The sequence below is a fragment of the Polyodon spathula genome, chromosome 4, assembly GCF_017654505.1.
Source record: "Polyodon spathula isolate WHYD16114869_AA chromosome 4, ASM1765450v1, whole genome shotgun sequence".
Taxonomy (NCBI): domain Eukaryota; kingdom Metazoa; phylum Chordata; class Actinopteri; order Acipenseriformes; family Polyodontidae; genus Polyodon; species Polyodon spathula.
In genome coordinates, this window is record NC_054537.1 from 26,976,466 (window position 1) to 27,000,651 (window position 24,186).

The window sequence follows — 24,186 nt, forward strand, 5'->3', positions numbered from 1 at the left end:
AATTGCTTTGGTTTATTCTTGCTTGTAAACAAGCAAAGCCTTGTCTTTTGCTCTGATCGATCACATCATCAGTGGCTCAGTAAGAACACAGAAGGCTTTTTTTTTCCTTTGGAATATAGGTCGACTGGTCAAGTGGGGAAATATATTGCATTATGTTTAACATTTGACATGAAATGACATAAAGTTTAAAATATAAACATAATTAGACTTAGAGGTCGATGTGATCAACCCATGCCCCTCCAAGATAATCCAGAACTGGATTTTTTTTTTTTTTTTAAAGAACAGGCTCCTACAAATATTGTTTAGGTACAAGCATGTTTTAGGGGCAATCCTGGGATAACCACAGATACTGCAGGTCCTTTATGCCATAAGTAGATCAAATCAACCTTTAAATATACTTCAAAACATTGTATACATGTGTTATTTTGGGTATTATTTAAATAAAACATGTGTTATAGCTCGATATACAGTGTATGGGATGCCAATCCCATACCCTACAACCAACTGTACCGATTTAGCCGGTACAATACCTAATTTCTTACAAATTAATTATGTGTACTGAATTTTGAACTTCATCTGAAGCCTTTTTTGTTCTGCAGCGCCCTGCCAGGCCACTAGAGGCATGCGGGTGCCAGCGTCACATCCCCATGGTACTGCCTGCTACACAGATAGTTGGTAGACAGCAAAGAGACTGGTAGAGTCCATTCAAAGATATCTGTTATTATAGAATTTGTTTGGTTCATTTCCAAGCAGGAGCAGTAGGACCGACCACGTTCTTCACTGCTCGGAAGAATATGTAAGGTAAGAATTCTTAACATTATTAAAAGTGGGTTTTGGTGCTGGAGATTAAAAACTAACGAAATTTTAACAAGAAAAATATTTGTAGGGTGTTTTTGTGAGGCTGAAACTTGCTGTCGCCAGGCATTGAAACTTGTAGATTTCTTCAACTTAGCCCATTTATCACTCATCCGTATGGAAACATATGCTTGTAATAATACTAAATGAATTTAAATGGATTTATTTTAAGGCCGGTCATTGTCTTCCTCACTCGGATCCATAATTATCACCGATGAAAAATCCCCATTAATTAATTTTCTTTTAAGCCCTCAGATTTTCAATTCATGGAATGCTTAGTGATTTAGAATATGTTTTAAACGTTGTTTTAGGTTTTTCTTTGCTGCAATTTACATCATAGCTGATAACAAAATGTCTGTATACCAATACATACATTTAAATGCTAAAATAAGGGTACAGTTATTTTAACTATAGCCAAATGGCAGTTTGTTCTAGGGGGAAAAAAAAAAAAAAAAGCTTATTCGGAAAATGTAATGGCAGCACAAATCACTATTGATATTAAAGAGGAATACAATGAACCCACATTAAAAAGTGGGTACCTACTCTCCTTATACTAAATGAAATTTGCATCACATGCCAAATTCTACAGAATAAGGAGCATAATTCAAATTAGTAACTTAGTCTAGGTTGCAGGAAATTGTATATTTTAAGTTAACATTGAGAGGGGCATGTCGGCAGAACCCCGTGGAAGCAGGTGGCTCAGTACAACACAACGAGCCGCTTGCTATTTAATGGAACAAGTGTACCTATTTTCATATCTCAAATGATGGCGTTAATGCAATATCTTATCCTAATGTAAAAACCGTAGGATTAATCATTAGCAATAGCACTCCCTTTAGATAGGGAAACTTGCTTGGGTGATGCACTGATGCTGGATAAAAGATCCGGATGTGGGATTACTGTCAATCACGCACAGAGTGTCTGTTTATTGGCTAGTAAAAAATATAATGTGTTTATTACCGTGGTTGTCCACGAGGTGTCGCTCTGTAGGCTTCCTGTACTATTAGTGCAGAAGAGTAGGTGCTTCGGTCTTGTGTCTGGGAGAGGGTTGTTCCAGACGGGAGTCGAGTATCAGCACAGCTGCCTTTCTGTAACTGGGCATCACGGTGATCCGGTAATACAGCTGCTTTTCCTCTTTCGGCCAACATCCAGCAAATGGTCCAGTTCTGCACCCCAGCAGGGCATGAGAGCTGAATTCAGTTTCAATTACGTTTTGGACTGAAAGGGGGGTGGGAGGGGGGGTGGGGTAAAGGAGAGAGTTTTTTTTTCCCCTCAGGATATTATTTGGTAAGTGCAATGTCATTCCAGTTGTTTTTTTTTCTTATTATTTGCCTTGCATGATGTTCGTTTGTATACTCATAAAGGAAACAGCACAGCATCAGCTCATGCAAATAAAAATAACAGTGTATATTTTAAGGAAGAAAAATGTTGTGGATTTTTTTTAATGTGTTGTTTTTTTAAAAAATTTAATTTTATATTTAACAGTATCTATAGCGTGCTAGCAGAAATATATGTCCATGGCTGACTGGAATGCTGCTGTGCAGTATGGGTTTCTTGGTGTACTTTCGTGCCTGGTGACCTACATTTCCAATTATTGGTGTTTTATAAGCATCCATATTTTGCCTTGGTTAACTCTAGATTAAAAAAAAACAAAACAAAAAAACAAAACAGTTGTTTCCAAGCCAAGGAGCTTGGAGTCTAAAATAGGAGCATTGTTTTATAAAGGAGATGTGAAATGTGATATTTGACTCCTGTATAATTAATGACTGGAAGAAAGATGTGTCTCCTTTTCTTACCTTCATTTTGTTTATAATGTGTTTGCATCGATTGCCTTTGCATAGACTAGGCTGCATCGGTTCATTAGATGTACTGCTGCCTGTCTCAATATTTTCGTAGATTTTTTAAATGCACATAGCTTTTTCTATAATTGTATCTGCACCACACTATGGTGTTGTGGTTGATGACTGGTTACTGTGTCATAGGCGCTCGCAGTAATACGAACCAGGTGTGTACCAATATTTTATCATATTAACATAAGAGGTGTATTATTTTAAAACATTTGTTTACTCAGAATCATGTTGATTATGGCATGCTATCCAAAGCAGTCATCAGGTAGATTAAGTCATGGTTTATTATTTTTAAATTAATAAATAGGACTTGTGCTATTGAAAAGCAGTGGATTTTCATCCTTTTTGTTTTTGCATCCACTGTTGAGTCTGTGGTTGAGAAACCACTCCAACTTCCAGCTCATTGTACAGTAGAACACATGCAGTGAATGAAATGTAACAAAAGAATCTGTTAAAACAGTATGCAGATTTTCTATATCCTTTCTACAGTGGCATATACATGCTACTGTATTTGGAGTTCACTGTAAGGTATATGGAAAGTGGATCTCTTCATTAGGAAGAAATGAAACCATGACAGTCACATGAAAGGTTTAATGACATAATTAAAGTCATTATGGAGGTTGGACCGAAGATTCTGTTTGCTTATCAGTTTGTGCAATTCCAGGTTTTCAAGCCAAGCGTTTGACCACCTAGAAATCGTAGCCTCAAGTGTGCCTAATTAAGCTTGCACACAAACCTGGAAAGGCAAAAACTGCCTGCTGTGCAGTGGCATATTCCCATCACAAGACTACCAGAGCAGTATTAGAAAAAGACAGAAATCAACAGTCAGTCGTAGATTACATAGGCTTTATTAATTGATATAGTGTGTGTGTGTGTGTGTGTGTGTGTGTGTGTGTGTGGTGGAGGTATTAGTAAGCCTGAAGAATGGTGTTACTCAGTACAGGTGACTATGTATTTGGGTAGCTTGGCAACAAATCGCATGTTTTTATTATTGACAATGTTTCTATGCCTATTATCTTGTAAAATAATCATGATAATCCGGTATCTGTTGTGAAGAGGCAATGATGACCTTGGAACTCTGGCATTTGTGAAATTATTGCGTTGCAGTTTTGCATGCATTATTGTAATAGCCTATTATTATTCTATGATGTTTCGTGCAGCTGTAACTGAATTTGGAATCTGGAGCATTGTAAAAAGATAGAATGCCGGCACGAGTAGAACATGTACAATAAAACCCATATTTGACAATGCAGAGTAATTTCCTTTAGCTTTCATGGATACTACAGTATTTGGGGTAAGTGTATTTAGGACAAGTGATCTCAGCAGGATACTGATATTTCAGCTCTGACAGGTTGCTTCGTTCTGTTCCACAAAATGACTTCTAACTTGTCCTTAATTCTTGTATTAATAATAAAATAATACACTCCAGTGATTTTTATTTTGTGACTAATAAAACTTCATCATCAGATTAAATTCAGCTATTCATTATTTGTTAAAAATACAAAAATTCTGCACATGGAAAGGGCTTATATTCGGATACTGACAGTTTTCTTTGATAGTGAACAGTTATTGTGCCACAGGGGATGTAAATCTAAAAATTGCAAAAAATCTCAATTCCTACAATAACAAATGCTTAATAAAAAAAAAAACCCCAAAAAAACCAAACACACACACACACACACACACACATATATATATATATATATATATATATATATATATATATATATATATATATATATAACAGTCGAATTCTTGAGTATGTATATATTATGGAAACCTTAATCATGTTAAACATTCTGAACACTCACATTAATATTTTACTTTAAACTTCACACATCCACATCCTGCTTAATTGGTCAACTGTGGCTCAAAAATATTATTGCTGATATACTGTTGATATCGTCCAGTACCTTTATGGTTGAGTTTATAGAAAACACGAATGGGCTGGGGAGGCCATTAGACCAGGCATAGAAACTTGCCCTCATTACGAGTAGGTAATGAGTCCCATCTTTAAATGTCTGAGTCTACAAAGCAAGTGTTATCAGTTGTGTAAAGAACGGGATTAGTTGGCAATGAAGTGAGTGATATCCTTTGGGGAAGGGAAAAGACTATACAATTAGCATAAGAGTGGATGGCTATTGATCAGCTGTTGCTTCTGGCAGACAATGCCTATGGGAGTGTTTGTAGCGGGTCCAAAGCTGCTTCCATCAGTTGCTGGGAATGACACTATGGTTTTCTGGATTGAACAGTGGGCAACTTCTACCCTTCGGATGGTTTTCTAAACTAGAAAAGGATTTAAGCAGGAGAACATTTACATTAAAAAAAAAAAAAAAAAAAAAAAAAAACTTTATTGATTCAGATGTAACTATCTGGTTAACAGGGATTAGAGTCCCTGCAAATGGTTGATTGAGTTGCATGTTTCAATTGGAATCATATTCATATTCTAAATCAATGGTGCAAAAACAAAGAAAGTCGGGTATTCTTGAACATTTAATGTTCCATTAGTGATCTGCCAACAGCCTCACTTAATATAGACAGCACTGCTGTAGCATCTATCACCCAGGCATGGGATGCTGTTTAGTGGGTTTCCTTGAAAGTAATTAAGAACCAAGTTTGTACCACATTTTGTCTAAATTTCATCATCTGTTCTTCTCATACTTTGAGAAATGTTCTGTTTTTGAAAACACACAGATAACTGGCTTCAGATAAATGCAGGCGTGCACAAAGGCTGCATGGAAAGAGTATACATGACCATGAGTCTGCCCAGAGTAAATCCAGTTGGACTGATTATTGAGGGACGAATGGGAGGAGCTGAACAAATGTCTTCCTTTTAAATTGTATTTTGTCAATGGCCAGTGGCTGTACATTTGATAATGTCTTTGTTCAATTTTTACTTTCCCTCAAGACAAGAAAGCAGTAGAGATCCAGAGAGCTTCAAACACCACTAGAGGTCATGCAACACTGTGCATCATAATTTTACAACGGTTGTGTGTGTAATATAGTGTAGCAGTGTGTGTAAGTACGAAAAGAACAGACAACTGAAGGGAAAACGAGGGGATGGCAAGTGGGTTATGTTGTGTTTCAGCAGCCTCAGTTGATCAATTATCCAGGATATGTGAATTAAAAAAGCGAAAAAAAAAGTGTCTGTTTAAAAAAAAACATTTTCAACAACAGTTATAGTACACAGGAGGCAGCCACGGCAAGTAGGCAAGGTGTTGTAAAAGCCGTGGCCTGTTCTGTAGCACTGTAATTATTGCTAATTATTTAGTTGGTACAGTTGAAAAAATGAACAGCATTAACATCACCAATGTGCAAAGAATGACAACCATGCTTTGCTAGCTGTTATTCAGTTTGTACCTGTCACCATTATTACTGTGCAGCTTCATAATTGGTTTAGCTATGGAGCCCTTTACAGGCTAATTGGGTATCAAAAGAAACCTGCCTTTCAGAGCTGATAATCATAATTTTTCAGACAATGAATAATTGATCTTTCTTAGGAGTGAGACGATTTTTTTTACTACTAACTAATTTTGGACATAATTTGGGGTTTCCTTTATAAATTGAATAATCAAAAGTACTAATGGTGTTGTGCTTTGAGTTTTTTCATTACTTGACCTTTACAATAGAATTTATTAAAATAAAATGTTGACACCTACTAATATTAAAAAAAAAAAAAAAACAGGATGATATTGTGAAAAGGAAATGCTAAAATTTATTTTTTAGATGTAAATCTCACACACTTGTACATGATTTATATAGCGAGGTTCACCCGTTATCAATATGTTTTTAAATGTTCTGATTATACTTCTTGTTGATCTAATTTTAAAACACACATTTTGATTAGTTTATTTGCTATTACGGTTCTTACTTCCCCTCATTGTTACATAATAGTTCCTGACATGTGATTCTTTGTATATCATTTAGGCTGCATTATTACACAGGGCATGAAGTTAAGGTCATGAAAGGCAAGGCAATGTTGCCTGCGTTGGGCGTGAAGATTCAGGGGCACCAAGGCTGTTCTAGGACGCAAAACATAAATCCAACCCAAGGGCCCCAAGCGATTTCATACTCATTCATAAAACAACAAAAAAGAAATAGAGATCCTATTATGTTGATGGAATTTGAATTCAGACAAACATAAATCAATATTTTCTGAGTGATTCACACACAAATTGTTACAAAAATAAAATACAGGTCATTCTCCATTATGTATAAAATAAAACATATTTTTATAATGACAAAAATGCAAAAGGTAATTTAGCAAAAAATAAACTGAACTCGGTTAGGGCAGCAATAAAGGGTACATTTTGACCTTCGAAGGTTTGGAACACATTACCGAAGGAAGATTCGAACCTTCAGTGGCACTAATTTGCATAATTTACTGGTGACATCACCATAGCTACTTGTTTGTATTTCATTAAAAATCCGATTATTTTACAAGTAATCCATGTAAATGGAATAAGGAGCTGCCTCTGTCTCCACCACCGCCAGGAGCAGAGCAGCAGGAGGTGCCTCTGCCTCCATCACCTCGAGCAGCAGGAGCTGCCTCTGCCTCCACCGCCAGAGGGGGAACAACAGGAGCCGCCTCTGCCTCTGCCTCCACCACGAGAGGGAAAGCAGCAAGAGCTGCCTCTGCCTTCACCGCCTCCACCACCAGGAGGAGAGCAGCAGGAGCTATAGTACTTCTGCCTCCACTCCCTTCACCACCAGAAGAACCAGGACAGGATGCTGGTGGTCCTCAACAGCCCCTGCATATGCTGCTGAGGGGAGCACGGGGGAAAACTGTGTGGCCACAGTTAACCCCAGCACCCCAGCAAGTCCTGACTCCATCACGGGGAGAAGTGGAGCTCCTGCTGCCGCCTTCATGGCTAGGGGCTCCCCTCCTGCCAGCATCGCCTGGGGTCACTGCCTGTCCTACTTTGCCTCCCGAGGGTACGCTGTCGCTGTGCTTCGCCTGGGGTCACCGGCTCTGCGTCACCTGCTCACTGTCGCCTAGGGACGTCTGCAGGCCATTGCTGGGGGAGGCCGCTTGCATACTACTGGCTGGGAATGCCAGCATACCATGACCCGGCTTGCCCAATGTGGGCCCGTGGAAGCCTCTGACTCCACCCCTGGAGCATGGGGAAGACTTTGAGACTTTAAGGGTGGAGGAGGCCATTGAGGCCATGTGTGCTGCACGGGGAGGGGCGTATGTGGCAAAGTGCCCACCGTTTGTATATTTTTGTATGTTTTAATTAGTTATTATTATTATTATTATATAATGATATTGTATTTTTATGCTGGCGGACAAAGCCGCCCGCCTTTATTATTTACTGTTTTGAGACCGGCGAAAAAATGGTCTTATGTGTAGTCGATGGGAATGGGATTAAAACCCCTTCCCTAGTACCCTCATTGGAATGTGGCTGAATATAAAAAGACGCACGTCAGGCTTATTGGGAGGAGAGTGTCAGAGACGAGACGCAAGAATAGAATAGAAAAACAATTGCTATATCGAAAATATACTTGTTTGAAAGTGTTTGTGTTTGTTTTACTTTGACCAGAGTGCCCTTTCCTTTGTTTTGTGTGTTCTTTTTGTTTAAACGTTTCTTTTGTTTAATTATTAAATACGAGCGCAGCAGCGCCGTTTTGTCTGTACAGAGCTTGTTATTATTTCATTTCCTGGTCCGTGACACCTTTAGGTTTATGGATTGACCATTATGATATTTGAGTATCATATCATTAAAAGAAAACCATTATATCAGTAACATATTTCCCAAATTAGAGCTACTGTAGCAGTATGACGAAGTGGATGACCATGACGTACAGTATATCAACAGTATAGTATACTATAACAAGAAAGGGCAATGCGTACTTTCATGGAACTTAGATAAGTGGTGTTTAAGACCAAGCTGTCAAAGTAAGCAAATTAGATGTTAGTATCACAATAAAGGATATTGAATTCCTGATTTATAGTATATTGGCTGTGTTCTTAAGATACAGGTACAGCAGTGACCTTGAGACAGATGGGTTTACATACAGGAGAGCCTCCTCCGTACAGTATATCCCACCAATCTGGTACTCCCAATAATTTATGTTAAATAATGTCAATACCAAACTTCACCACAGTTGGTTAAGCAGTTTTCCACATGTATGGAAAAATGTAAAGTGTGACTGTGACAAGTGCGAGTGGTGTGGTGATTAAATTGACGGTAATTTCTCCCAAAACATCTGTGTTTATTAAATATAAACAAAAAGAACCACCCCTCTATCAGCAATGGTATTGGGGGGAACAAGACTGGTTTGCGGACCAAAACAAAACAATAATACTCCAGAATAATCCCCACTCCAACAGTCCTGTGCACGAAAGTGTGCTCTTTAATCCATAGGGTGGTGCTGGTGTCGTGTGGTGAGGGTAGTGCTCCGTGGCTGCAGCCGCTGGCTCTGTACTCCTCCAACACAAAACGGCACATAACAAAAGAAAATACAATACTCCGGTCAGTGATTACATTCTCAGCGCAAGGCAGCATACTGACGTAGCTGCTTCCCCTTTGTACCCACAAACTTCTCCCTTCAATCAACCCGTCGCCATGGTTTCTCCAATAGAGGGCTGCCCTGCAGCTGATTGCAATGGAATCGTTCAGGGTACTTGCAACCCTCGCGCTACCCCTAATATGGTCACCTTCCGGTTTCCATCTACCGTCAAGGTGGTCCATCTAGGAGGCAGCATACCACCATCCTTGCACAGCGTCCTTTTTGATCGGGAGGGAGATTTACAGCATTGACTCTTTCTCTTTTTATCACAGTGACACGTGTATTTTTCATTGTATTGTTAGAGCTGGTAACGTGAAACCACTTTATTTGTCCAATTGTTTCTTCACCATTGCTTGAATTTGCTCCAAAAGTTACAAGCATTTCAGTCTCAGTAGGTATATTTGCATATTTGTAACCAATAATATTTTTACATTTTTGTTTCCCCATTTATACAAAATGTGCATTTGATAGCCACTTTCTCAGTGGCTTGTGAACAAGTACTTGTATAGTTTATGCGCACAAATGCAATTTCACACTCTATCATGTACACAACCACAACAAGTTCAGTGAGAAAATAGTGGTAACATTTCACTTGTCGGCTTGTCTCTTGCAGACACATTGCTTTCTACCCATCCATAAATGTAATGACAATGGGTTGTTAGAGAGGAGCATTGTGACTGATAGTAAGGCTTTCCATAGGAAGCAGCAGTCAAGTCAGAACACATCATAGATGAGTGCATTCATTTTTCCAGCTCCTAGAGCTTTGCAAACACTATAGCATGTCCTAAATGTTATGACAGTGTAAAGGCCCTGTGTAATGTAAATCAAGTTTTCTTTTCTTTTCTGTAAAAGAAGAAAAAAAAAAGCTAAAAATACAACAGCATGAGACAGAAGACAGGCGGGGCACATTTTCTGAAAGATTTACAATTAACAGATTTAAACAAGTAAGAATATACAATAATATGATAGTTGTATTTTTCTTGTATACGACCTCAGTTGTTGTTTCATGTAAAAGAGTTTCGAAAGTGGTAAAATCAAGCAGACAGATATGTTGTACATTTATAATTATTCTTAAAAAAAACCATCGGCTGGGTTTCCATGCAGTTTAGAAACTCCAAATTCTCTCTCCATTGTGAGAATGTGACAAAACACAATAAGAAGAGTGCAGCCAAAACACGATACAACATAAAACAATGGGTAAATGGCCTTCTCATGCTAAAAAGAGGCACACATTTTCAGCAATGAAAGGGAGTTGCACCTGTGCTTTCCCAGAGATGATGTACCAGTTTTGTGGCTGTGGTACACAAAAACATGATGACAGGTTTTACAAGCAACAAATCCAGTCACATGATATAAACCCTGCACTGTCTTTTGCAGACGTGATAAAAGGATCTTGCGACGTATCAAATAAGTGACAAAACAAACGCTGCTCATGGCCATTGCACACTGGATCCGAATTTAACATGCATCTAAACAAACCAAAAAAAAAAAAACACCTTGTGCATTCCCTATTGCACCTTGCAAACTGAGTACGTAATTGTCGTACAACGGCGATGCATTTGGAATCAAAACACGTTAAGTTTAATCTGGTTTGGTGTGTGTTAAAAATTACATTGACCAATGAAAAACGACTGGGAAGACACGTGGGTTCTTGCAGTACCCTGAACAACATGGAAAATCTAATTGTGGGTGCCGCCAAACAAAAATGACTTTATGATAAATCCAACAAAGATTACAAAGACTTTGTAAAAAAAAAAAAAAAAAAAAAAAAAAAAAGAACACATATGGAAAGACATTGTCGTGGATGAATGATATGTATTATAAAACATGAAAACATGCATTTTGTGCAGTATAAAATGACAACTGGTCAGAATAACAAAAAAGATGCAATGTTGTCAGACCTCGAATAATGCAAAGAAAATAAGTTCATATTCATTTTTAAACAACACAATACTAATGTTTTAACTTAGGAAGAGTTCAGAAATCAATATTTGGTGGAATAACCCTGATTTTCAAGCACAGCTTTCATGCGTCTTGGCATGCTCTCCACCAATCTTTCACATTGATGTTGGGTGACTTTATGCCACTCCTGGCGCAAAAATTCAAGCAGCTCGGCTTTGTTTGATGGCTTGTGACCATCTATCTTCCTCTTCATCACATTCCAGAGGTTTTCAATGGGGTTCAGGTCTGGAGATTGGGCTGGCCATGACAGGGTCTTGATATGGTGGTCCTCCATCCACACCTTGATTGACCTGGCTGTGTGGCATGGAGCATTGTCCTGCTGGAAAAACCAATCCTCAGAGTTGGGGAACATTGTCAGAGCAGAAGGAAGCAAGTTTTCTTCCAGGACAACCTTGTACTTGGATTCCAGCCTTGCTGAAGCACCCCCAGAACATCACCGATCCTCCACCACATTTCACAATGGGTGCGAGACACTGTGGCTTGTAGGCCTCTCCAGGTCTCCGTCTAACCATTAGACGACTAGGTGTTGGGCAAAGCTGAAAATTGGACTCATCTGGGGGTGCTTAAGCAAAGCAAGTACAAGGTTGTCCTGGAAGAAAACTTGCTTCCTTCTGCTCTGACAATGTTCCCCAACTCTGAGGATTGGTTTTTCCGCAGGACAATGCTCCATGCCACACAGCCAGGTCAATCAAGGTGTGGATGGAGGACCACCATATCAAGACCCTGTCATGGCCAGCCCAATCTCCAGACCTGAACCCCATTGAAAACCTCTGGAATGTGATGAAGAGGAAGATAGATGGTCACAAGCCATCAAACAAAGCCGAGCTGCTTGAATTTTTGCGCCAGGAGTGGCATAAAGTCACCCAACATCAATGTGAAAGATTGGTGGAGAGCATGCCAAGACGCATGAAAGCTGTGCTTGAAAATCAGGGTTATTCCACCAAATATTGATTTCTGAACTCTTCCTAAGTTAAAACATTAGTATTGTGTTGTTTAAAAATGAATATGAACTTATTTTCTTTGCATTATTCGAGGTCTGACAACATTGCATCTTTTTTGTTATTTTGACCAGTTGTCATTTTCTGCAAATAAATGCTCTAAATGACAATATTTTTATTTGGAATTTGGGAGAAATGTTGTCAGTAGTTTATAGAATAAAACAAAAATGTTCATTTTACCCAAACACATACCTATAAATAGTAAAACCAGAGAAACTGATAATTGATTTAGAAGTGAGTAGTTTTTCGAGATTTACGATTATACTGTAAATTTACAGTATAATCGTAAATCTCGAAAAACTACTCACTTCTTAGTCTTTTGTAGTCATTTTTGTATTACTTTAGTATAAATACATGTTAATTTGGATTCATATGTTGTTTTTTTCTGACTTTATGTGAACGAAAAGACACAAAAGCGCCCGTTTTCTCATTGGAAATAGTGATATTTTGAAATTTACCTGTACTGGTCACAAAAGCAAAGTTTGTGGGGAATAATAGCCATTTTCTATACTTTTGAGGCATAAGCAATTAGGAAATAACACTTACTACCCAGGAACGAAAAAAAAAAAAAATTGTTACACAGTGTTATCTATGCTTTTAACTGTATAAACTTGTCTATAAAAACTTAATATTTCATTATATGATACATGTACTTATATAAGCTGATAATCATATGTGACTTGCATTCAAAAATGTAGGTTTTTAAATGAAAATGTAAATCTTGTCAATTTCATTGAAATGGTCACCCAGAGCAAGGGGATTTCAGTCTGAAGCCCAAGTCAGTTAAAAGTCTGAAATGTGTATTACACGGTGTTAGAACACTGGCTTAAGTATAAAAGTGTCTTTGTTAGATGTTCTCTGAGTTAACTAACATGTTACCTAATTAACCTTTTGTCACCAATTATTGTTAACAGGTGAGGGTCCATGATTACTATAAATATAGGTAGCATAGGCACAAGTTTGTCATTCCTCAATGTAAGAGAGCAGAAAATGGCAAAATACGCTATGACAGTCTGTAATTACTTTCAGAAATGAAGGTCAATCTTTAAGACAAATTGAAAGAACTTTGCAAGTGTCTGTAACTGCTGTGACCAAAACCATCAAACGATTTGAAGAAACTGGCACTCATGAGGACCGAACAAGGACAGACAGGAATCGGAGAACAAGTTCATTCAAGTCACAAGTTGCGAAACCAGAAATTAACTGCCCCTGAAATAAAATCTCAGCTAAATGCTACTAGAAGTACAGATGTTTCAACATCAACTGTTCAGAGGAGATTGTGTGAAGCTGGCCTAACTGGAAGAATTGCTGCAAAGAAACCATTGTTAAGAGTGCAGAGTAAGAGGAAGAGACTTGCCTGGGCCATAAAACACAGAAACTGGACGTTTGAGGAGTGGAAGTTGGTCTTGTGGACCGATGAGTCAAAATTTGAAATATTTGGGTCCAACTGCTGAGTATTTGTAAGACGCAGAGAGGGTGAGCGCATGAGTTCTGCATGTGTGGTTCCCACTGTCAAGCATGGAGGAGGCAATGTCAAAGTATTGATTAGAGGAGAAACCTCAGAATGGAGTGAGGTAACCAGTGGAGGAACACAGGGATCAGTATTAGCTCCTCTGCTATTCCTAATCTACATTAATGATTTAAATTCTGGTAAAGTAAGCAAACTTGTTAAATTTGCAGACGACACAAAAGTAGGAGAAGTGGCAAACACTGTAGCAGCAGCAAAGGTCATTCAAAATGATCTAGACAAGATTCAGAACTGGGTAGATACATGGCAAATGACATTTAATAGAGAAAAGTGTAAGGTACTGCACGCAGGAAATAAAAATGTGCATTATAAATATCATATGGGAGATACTGAAATTGAAGAAGGAATCTATGAGAAAACCTAGAGAAATTTCTTTATCTAGACAATGTGGGTAAGCTATAAAAAAGGCCAACAAGATGCTTGGATATATTGTGAAAAGTTTTGAATTTAAATCAAGTGAAGTAATTTTAAAACTGTACAATGCATTAGTAAGACCTCATCTTGAATATTGTGTTCAGCTCTGGTCACCTCGCTACAAAAAGGATATTGCTGCTCTAGAAAGAGTGCAAAGAAGAGCGACCAGAATTATTCACATATGAGATTAGACAAAAGGGCATTCAGAACAAAAAATAGGAGGCAATTTTTTTACACAGAGAATCGTGAGGGTCTGGAATCAACTCCCCAGTAATGTTGTTGAAGCTTTCACCTTGGGATCCTTCAAGAAGCTCTATGATGAGATTCTGGGATCAATAAGCTACTAACAACCAAACGAGCAAGATGGGTCGAATGGCCTCCTCTCGTTTGTAAACTTTCTTATGTTCTTATATATATATATATATATATATATATATATATATATATATATATATATATATATATATATATATATATATATGCATGCATGCATGCAGAAGTCGCGTTAATGCAAAATGTTGCGTCTTAAAAATCTGCAAAATAAATCCATTGGACGGAAAATATTTTGTCTGCGTTCACGGAATGCACAGAATGGGAAAGGGACGCAGAAATGCAAATTCGCAGTTATCTATTACACTGCAGCTAAATAAGTGTAAAATACATGCTTGTTTAAAAAAAAAAAAAAAAACTTTTTTAATATAACAGCATTGATTAAGGTGCACTCCAGTCCTGTAGGTGGCAGCATATTTGGCTTACGCAGCAATATTATGGATATTTACTTTAAGGCCCTGTGACACTACATAACCGATCTCGAGAGCTGTACTCAAAACATTTTAATTAGTCCAACGCAAAGCGTCTACACTAAAGTACTGTTTCGTGTTTAGTCGGGCGTAATGCGTTCACTCACTATTACTATTAAAATAGTTTGGTTACAGTTCCTAGCAGCGCAGGGAACAATGGAATTGAATACAATAGTATCTGACCATGAATTGTATTGTATTTTAAAATAATGTGCTATTCCCCATTGTAACAGAGATCCATATTGCTACATGAATTGTTCATCCCTGATCCTACTTTTAACTCGCATTTCATTTTTGCAGTCGCTTAATTTAACGTTGTGTTTATTTTCCCCAGTAGTTTAACAGGGATGTCCTGATAGATTTTTTTTTTTTTAAGAATAAAAATGAATACTTAGTGCGGAGTGTACACTAATAGCAGTCACTTGTCAATTGGAAGTTTTTTTCTTCTTCTAAGCAGTCAGCATCTTCAGGGGATTCTCATGAAGAAGATCACCCATCTGCATCTCAGCCATCTACTTCTGACTGTATGAGTACTACAGTGACTGAAGCAGTAGTAATGCAGAAAAATGAAATAATTTTGAATGGGAGATGCAGCATCTGTGGCTTGTTTATTGAGACGGCAAGATATACTGTAGTGTGTGTGAAAGCTGCTGGGGGGAAAAACAAACAAACATACAAGCAGATGTACAGATTTTCAAGAATCTTTGCTTAAAAAGACATGCGATGCTGTTGCTGTTATTGGAATGCAGATAATGATGAAGATAATGAGTTTGTCAGAGCGCTGTACCAGCTAACATGGGAAAATGTGGCCTCGACTTGCACAGATTCTGCTTCATCATACGTGCCAGGGACATTAAACCAGAACTGCTACGCATCATATTACACATGTAAAGTGCGTATACTGAGATTTTTTCCGATGTTTCAATTAAAAACTATTTATTACCGATTTTATCCCCATTTAATATATATAAAATAAACTCCCAGATTTTTTTTTTTTGGGATAAAAAGCCATTGGACTATCACCACCTGACATACTGTTAGTCATAATATTCGTATTGTACGTTATATAGAAACACAGAACTGTATCTAGTTATTCTAATTTTATTAATTAAACTATTTAAAGTAAGACAATCGGGTCTTACTGTATGTTTTCCTTGACTGCGTGTATATAATATGTGTGAAGGTATAGCACTCTATAAGTGTACATAAACATACATGCACAGTCTCTGCAGTTCATTATGATAGCATATCATTATTTTTAAGTACAGCTTTCATATTTGTTGACTACTACTTAATAATAGGCTGGATTTAAAAAGGGCCGCAAGAGAATCTGTTGGTGAAAAAGTTAATAAGCAGCTGACTTGTTTGATCACAGCAGGGGTCTTTTAATCACTCTTTATCATTTATGTCATGCTCAGAGATCCTTTGAGGGACTAGTACTCAGAGTTCTATAATTGCTTCAGTCTCAAGATGTAGCACACTGTGACTGGCATTTATGCTGCTTGGCACATCTTTTTGAAGCAGACTCCCACAATTCAGACCCTGATTAACACTGACCTTGCTAACTTCAGTGCATCATTTCTCTTTCAGTTGCTTGAAAGCACATTTTAAAACAAGTCTGAAATTGTATCACTTTGAAGCAATACTTAATTAAATGTTAATCACGGATGACTAGACTGGCATAAAGGTGTCATGTTTCAGTGTTATGGTTTAAATAATGGATTGTTAAAACCATGCGAGATGTTTATTTGAAAGCTATACCTTTTGTCTGTGTTTTCTGGACCGCTAAGAACACCAACATATGAAATAGGCAGTATAATACACACTTTCTGTTGTTTTTAAATAGTTAAAAAAAAATGCTGCTGTTTGGAACAACGTAACAAATCAAAAGGGTTACAGGATTATTCAGTGTTCATTTTTTGTTGTCTGAATCCTGTTAAGATCATGTTAAAATGAACAGCTCAGTGATGTTTCTTTGGTGGACCACCATGCCTGTTTTTCTGTTTAACATCAGAACAGTTGGATAGCATCAGCAGGGAGCTCATTGAATACTTCAGCATTAAGACTCGACACTAAAGGGAATTGCAATAATAACTGGATTTGTAAGTCCCTGGAGGGAATTACCTGCAATAATGACTGGATTTGTAAGTACCTGGGGGCCAGTTATCTGGTCAGCATGTCAATTCCTGATGTAGACTTCTGTGATTATACAGTATTTCCATGAGAACAAAAACTATGTGTGTATATACACACACACACACACACACACACACACACACACACACAGTACCAGTGAAAAGTTTGAGTACACTTGCTGGAAACTAGGTTTTTTTCATAATTGACAATGTTTTACGTCGTATACGTTTCTGTAAATACTTGAAAATGAAAACACATGTTACAATATACATAAGGAGTATCAAAGCATTGTTCAGGAAAATTGAAAATTGTCTCTAAATCTTGGATTCCTCAAAATAGCCACCCTTTGCCTCAATAACAGCCTCACAAACACGAGGCATTCAGTTGACAAGTTTTAGCAGGAAATCACCCGACATGTCTTCCCAGCTCTTCTGCAACAATTCCCAGAGATGTAGGGCACTTGTGGGTAGCTTTGCTTTGACTCTTCTGTCCAGTTCGTCCCATACAAGTTCTATGGGATTGAGGTCTGGAGACTGGGCAGGCCGGGTCATTAGATTGAGTTGTCCTTCACTTTCCTTCTTCGCCAGATAGTTCTTGCACAACTTTGAGGTGTGTTTCGGATCATTATCTTGCTGAAGAATGAAGGACTGCCCAACTAGCGGTAATCCTGATGGAATGGCATGCCTCTGAAGTATGCTATGATAGCCATGCTGGTTGAGCTTGCCATGGACTTGGTAAAGATCACCAGCTCTATCACCAGCAAAGTAACCCCAGACCATGACACTGCCTCCTCCATGCTTGACAGTGGGAACCACACATGCAGAACTCATGCACTGACCCTCTCTGTGTCTTACAAATACTCTGTGGTTGGACCCAAATATTTCAAATTTTGACTTCCACTCCTCAAACGTCCAGTTTCTGTGTTTTTTGGCCCAGGCAAGTCTCTTCCTCTTACTCTGCACTCTTAACAATGGTTTCTTTGCAGCAATTCTTCCAGTTAGGCCAGCTTCACACAATCTCCTCTGAACAGTTGATGTTGAAACATCTGTACTTCTAGTAGCATTTAGCTGAGCTTGTATTTCAGGGGCAGTTAATTTCTGGTTTCGCAACTTGTGACTTGAATGAACTTGTTCACTGATTCCTGCCTGACCTTGTTCCGTCCACATGAGTTTGTTCGGTCCTCATGAGTGCCAGTTTCTTCAAATCGTTTGATGGTTTTGGCCACAGCAGTTACAGGTATTTGCAAAGTTCTTTCAATTTGTCTTAAAGATTGACCTTCATTTCTTAAAGTAATTACAGACTGTCTTTTTTCTTTGCTTAACTGAGCGTATTTTGCCATTTTATGCTCCCTTACATTCAGGAATGACAAACTTGTGCCTATGCTACCTATATTTATAGTAATCATGGACCCTCACCTGTTAGCAATAATTGGTGACAAAAGGTTAATTAGGTAACATGCTAGTTAACTCAGAGAACATCTAACAAAGACACTTTTATACTTAGGCCAGTGTTCTAACACCGTGTTATACACATTTCAGACTTTTAACTGACTTGGGCTTCAGACTGAAATCCCCTTGCTCTGGGTGACCATTTCATTAAAATTGACAAGATTTACATTTTCATTTAAAAATTACATTTTTGAATGCAATTCACTTATGATTATCAGCTTATATAAGTACACATATCATATAATGAAATATTAAGTTTTTATAGACAAGTTTATACAGTTAAAAGCATAGATAATCATGAAAAACCTGGTTTCAAGCAGGTCTACTCAAACTTTTGACTTTTGACTATATACTGCAACTTTATAAAAAGAAACGTTAATTAGTGTCTTGTAGTTAATGACTAAACAGGACCGCTGAACTCCATAGAAATCAATAGAAGAGCAGTGTCCGGTTGTTGTATAATAGTATTTATATTACGCTAAATGTCATTTCAGCCAATCAGAAAACAAACAACCATTCATTTATTAGGCAGCAAAAGAACAAATAATATAAATATACCCTTAGCCATGCAGTCACGCTGCTAAACATTTACATTTTAACCATGTTATGATACAGCCCCGGGTGAAACTTGCATCACTATTAAATAAGATGCATTTATATGCCTTGGTTTATTTTAAACACCTGTGTCTTTTGTTACTGAAGTTCCATACCCACCTCCTCGGTCTATGCTGGACCAGCTTCCAATGAGCTCACTATATCTGTTCTAAAACCGCACAGATAGAAGGAACCCTACATTGTAATACCCAAAACATTTGCATAAATAAATCAAATAAAAAATCAAGTCTGGATTATTTTATGCTACTACTAGATTACTTCATTTATAAAAGGCAGGGCACAGCTGGAGGTACAGGGATGAATGTGGGCCTGGGGAAAGATCAGTGTATGACGGGTAATTCTGCTTCACCAAGCAGCAAAAGAGGACAAACTGAGGCAAGCACCAGAGTATCATTTATTTCTTCCATTAAGTGCTTTTGCTGAACGTGTCTTTTTTTTTTCAAGTTGTTGTTTCTCCTTTAACATTTCAAACAATGCAGGTGATGTTTTGCAGAAAGTGTAATGCATGTGGTGTCATTTCCAGAAGAAATATAGATACTGTAGCTGACAAATGCTACATATTTTGAAAAGTAAAATGTTGGTTGCATCAGTACGTGATAATGGATCATTTTCCTTTGTAAACTAAATGAAAATGGTAGTCTACTGGCAAACTCCCAGGTTAAAATATGAAGTGTACAACACATGGTGTGTTCTTATTCATCAACAAACTGCTGTCAGAGCATTGTCAGTAATGCCTCCTCTTATTTCTTCATAAATCTAATTTGAAGCTGTGTTGCGACTAGTGGTGAGTCATACTGTATGTGTCATCCAGGTCCATTTTGGTGTTCAGATGTATTTCAGTGTTCTTGCTTTGATTGTTTACATTTGGTCATATCATTAAAAATGTTTTTAAAAATAAACAAACCGTACCCTTCTTTACATTACATTATATTCATGTAAACCTGGTTTATGTTATGTGTCTGAGCCCCGGTTGCTGGGTTGCTTTAAGCTGGTAATAATCTTGACTCTCAGAACTCACAGATGTGACTGATAGCATTGAAAGGATGACTTCTGAAAAGTGACATTTCAGCCTCACGCACCGCAAGCCTGAATATGGGATTGAACCCCAAGATGACACGGTTGCTATGGTCACGATGGGATCCTTATACCCTTACAATGAACATGGATCTTTATTTTTAATAATAATAATAATAGTTTTAGTGTATATATATTGTTGTTTGTTCTTAGAGTTACAGGAATAATGAAAATTGCAGAGACTGTACAGTACTGCACTCATATGATTTCAGTAAATCATAACATTTGCCTGGGATGGATCTTGATCAGTTTTCAGTGGCTGACCTTGTTATATATTACATATTACATACAATTGGCAGACAAAATTTGTTGTGTACAGTATAATACATTATGAAAGGAGTCCCTTTAGGACAGGAGCTGATTGTGACTGATTGTATGTATAAATTGGTACTTGTGGCAAGAAAATCCATTCATGGGACAGGAGCAAAGGCTGCGTGGAGGAAGAGCCTCAGTAATTGAGAACAGAAGTGCTTTATGAGTACAGGGATTTGCCCTTGGCTTGTGGAGAGCCACCCTCACAGAGGTGAGACCGAACTGATCAGCCTTCAAGGCTGGGAAGCAACCAATACTTCCCCCAAGTGGAACCTAGAGGTGAGAGAATGGGAGAACAAAAGAGTTATGATAGATTTGGTTGGGGGTACTCTCTGGCTCGCGGAGAAGCCAGCGAGGCTGGGCCTGTAAAGGTTGGGAAGTGAGCTTCACTCCCCCCCCCCCCCCCCCCCCCCCCCCCAAGTAGAGCGGCACAGTGGAAGAGGAGGGGAGAATGGTGGAGAACAAAAAACGCAAGACAGAGAACGAGGGCTTCACTTGGGGTTTAAATAGGGAGCTTGGCAGAATAATGGCTACAATAATACATCAATATAAAATATGTTTTTTAAAGAGACAGCTGTTATTATTCAGTGCCCATACTCCTTGTTGTGTGTAAAAATAATAATTTCCTTTACGCAAAACTTTATATTATGCTTTTGTAAGAAAAGTAATGCAGTTATATGTTGTAGGCTGAGGTTGGAGACAAGTATTGGGAACACTGTAAAATACAATACATACACCCTCAATTGTTGTTGATTCTACTTTAAATTATGCAAGCACATATCGTTTTTTTAATACATGCTAAAAGAACAATGAACACAACCCCCACCCCCCAAAAAAAAAAAACTTTGTGACTAAGGAACATGTCGACTTGTACAGAATCAGTGCTCTTAACCAAATTAAAAAAAACTCCCAAATAATAAAATGAAAGTAGCAACTCTTCTGCAGGATCAAACAGGAGATGGTAATGATCCAATCAGTGATAATGATCCGATCAGTCAGATACCAGGAGCAGCAATTGACAATCCACAATGCTTAAAAGAATTCATGACTGAAACTGGAGACATTGAACTCTGGAGCGTCACTCCACGCATAAAGATCTGCATTATGGGTCTTGTGAGGCTTTGGGGTGTGACATGAATAGCAAAACCAGCATGATATCATGTGAGAGCAGAAACAATGAAATAAAAATTGTTTGACAGACATCTATCTCCATATTAATACTGAACTTCCACTTTGTTGATGTGCCACCCTTTAGCCAGTCATGGAAATCGGCTGTAGATTTATGATACATGTTTCCAGTTGATCCACACTGTTCATGTAGATTGATGACTTTTTCTGAACTATCCATAAAATGCATTGGTTTGATGGGAAACAATTCCAAACACTGGCATTTGGATGAACTTGTTGTGATGTACCGACAAGGAAGATCTAAGAATGTTTATGCAGCCCTAGCTAAGGCAAGATAAATGTGGTATTAAAACAACTAATTCACAAAACCAGTTTCTTGGTATTAAAGCAAAAAAGAAACAATTGTACATTAGTTGACACTGCCATTTGAATTGCTGGTTTTCGCTATACTGTTCAGCAGGACCTTTTGTGGTACTGCAATATCCAAGATGGCAATGTAATGTGTCCCACAGAAATAATATATTGAATAGAGCCCACCTCTGCTAAAAAAAAAAAAAAAAAACCCAAACAAACAGGCTTGTCTTTAATTCATTTTTTTTGCAGCTTTTATCTCATAAATCATTTGGGATGCAGTTGACTTTTTCATTGTAATTTTCATTGAGCTTTGATCTAGTATGGCTGCCATATTGTTTTCATGAGACTTTTTAATTGCTGTCCTCTATTCTATTCTATTATTCTTTAAGTCAATTTCATGGAAGTAATTTTGCAAAACTGCGACAACCACACTGTCAGAATCTCTTCTCTTAGAGATAAACTAATTAACTGCCTTAATATTTATATACCAAAACTGCTGGCTGTTTGTGACTTTGACATTAAACACTGACTAAATATGGTCACCATATGGAGGTCATATGATTTATTCGGTTTTCCTGTATTTATGTTAGCTTTTGGTGTGTTTTCCAGAAAAATAAAACATTTTACAGGCATCGTTTTAACCTCTGGCCTTATCAATATTAGTGACTGCCCACTTTTAAGATAGTTACACATAAAATATTTTCTGATATTTTAAACCAATAGACAACATTCCTCTGCATTGCGTAAGGTTTATTTGTCTTTTGGCTCCCAATAGTTGCAGCTGTTCAAATCTGAAGATACTATTCTGGATCCCTCTTAAATATATTCATTAAATCTTAACTGAGAAGGGGACTGTTGAGCATTTAAATAAATGTTGTCCAACTATAAGCATTTGCAAGAACTATGTGGCTGCCACATAGAAAACCTTTGTTGGATGGTTTTTGTATTGTATTGGTTTTCTTATTCTTTAGAGATGATGAGACAGCCATAGCTTTTTTGTAAAACCCCACTACTATGACCCGAACCACCATCTATGCATGTAAGAGTCATAATAATAAGCATTATAAAACTCAAGAAAAATTCCAGTGTGATTGGTTAGCAGCATTGCATGGGTGTATAAATATTTCAGTATGAATGTAGGGTCTTGTAGGGTCTGATCATTTTGTTTCTTGTATGTATTTATTTATTTTTTACAATCATTTATCAACATTTTCCAGTATGATGTTTGTTTGTTCTATAATATACAGACTTATTGGGTGTTTACATTACAATAGAAAAGTAAAGTCTGTCGTGTTACTACTTACTTATTTTCTCTATAATACATATGATATACTTGCATTTTAACATATATACTGATAGCAGTTAAATGTTTTATAAAGATTGTGTTTTAAGTAGATAATCATGTGGGTGACAAGTAATTATTAATAGTAATTACCTGTTCAACTATTGTGTTTTCTTTTACATTTTTTTTTACATATTTTTTTTATAGGTAAAGCAATATTTTGCTAGCTGCCCACCCACCTACCTTATAAAACAAAACTAAAAGTATATACATTTCAGAAAACTGTATTATACATTAGTTAAAGGTAGGGCTGTGTTCAGAGGTTTGTTCGCTAGCCAGGGATTCGAAGATTGTTTTAAACCTTTGTCAGATGCCATTGACACACTGTTTGTTTTTTTGTTTTTCTTGTTAACAGAAACTGTTTGCCGATGTGTGAATACTATAAATCACACTTTACATGTCACTCACATGGAAAATTCGATCTTTTGATTTGTATAATGCATATTACATAAACAAAAGCTGTTGTATTAAATTCTGCTACCTAATCATTATACATAGCAACTCCATAGGGCACTGCTGCCGTGGATGAAGCAGGGTATCCAAAGCACTGGGGTGGTACCTATAGAGGTTGTAGTGCTTCAGTAAAATGTGTACTGCATACCTTGTGTAGAAGACAGTGTAAGAGAAGTGCTATGGTAGAACATGTTTGAAACATACAAAATATACAATAACACAAATAATTTTAATTGCGAAAATTGAGCACCATCCGCCCCTCCCCCTTCCAGCTCGTGTCATCCAGAAGCAAACCTTTAATTTCTCCATTCTCCATCTCAACAGCAAAGCGCTGTATAACGTAAGCTGTATTGAAAGAAATGTCTCGAAACCACTCTGTGGTTTGGGATTTTTTTGTTAAATGCCCA

At 37.5% G+C, this 24,186-nt stretch overlaps 1 protein-coding gene across 4 annotated transcripts in view; it reads left to right on the plus strand.

Moving 5' to 3' along the window:
* Positions 1-699: 699 nt before the first annotated feature.
* LOC121314365 (catenin delta-2-like) overlaps positions 700-24,186 on the plus strand; it is a 300,617-nt gene continuing 277,130 nt past the window's right edge. For 3 of the 4 annotated variants that reach the window (XM_041247536.1, XM_041247532.1, XM_041247533.1), the window contains exon 1: positions 700-801. The gene's annotated coding sequence lies outside the window, so the exon portion shown is untranslated. The remainder of the gene's footprint in view (positions 802-24,186) is intronic. The other variant, XM_041247535.1, reaches the window with a different exon arrangement.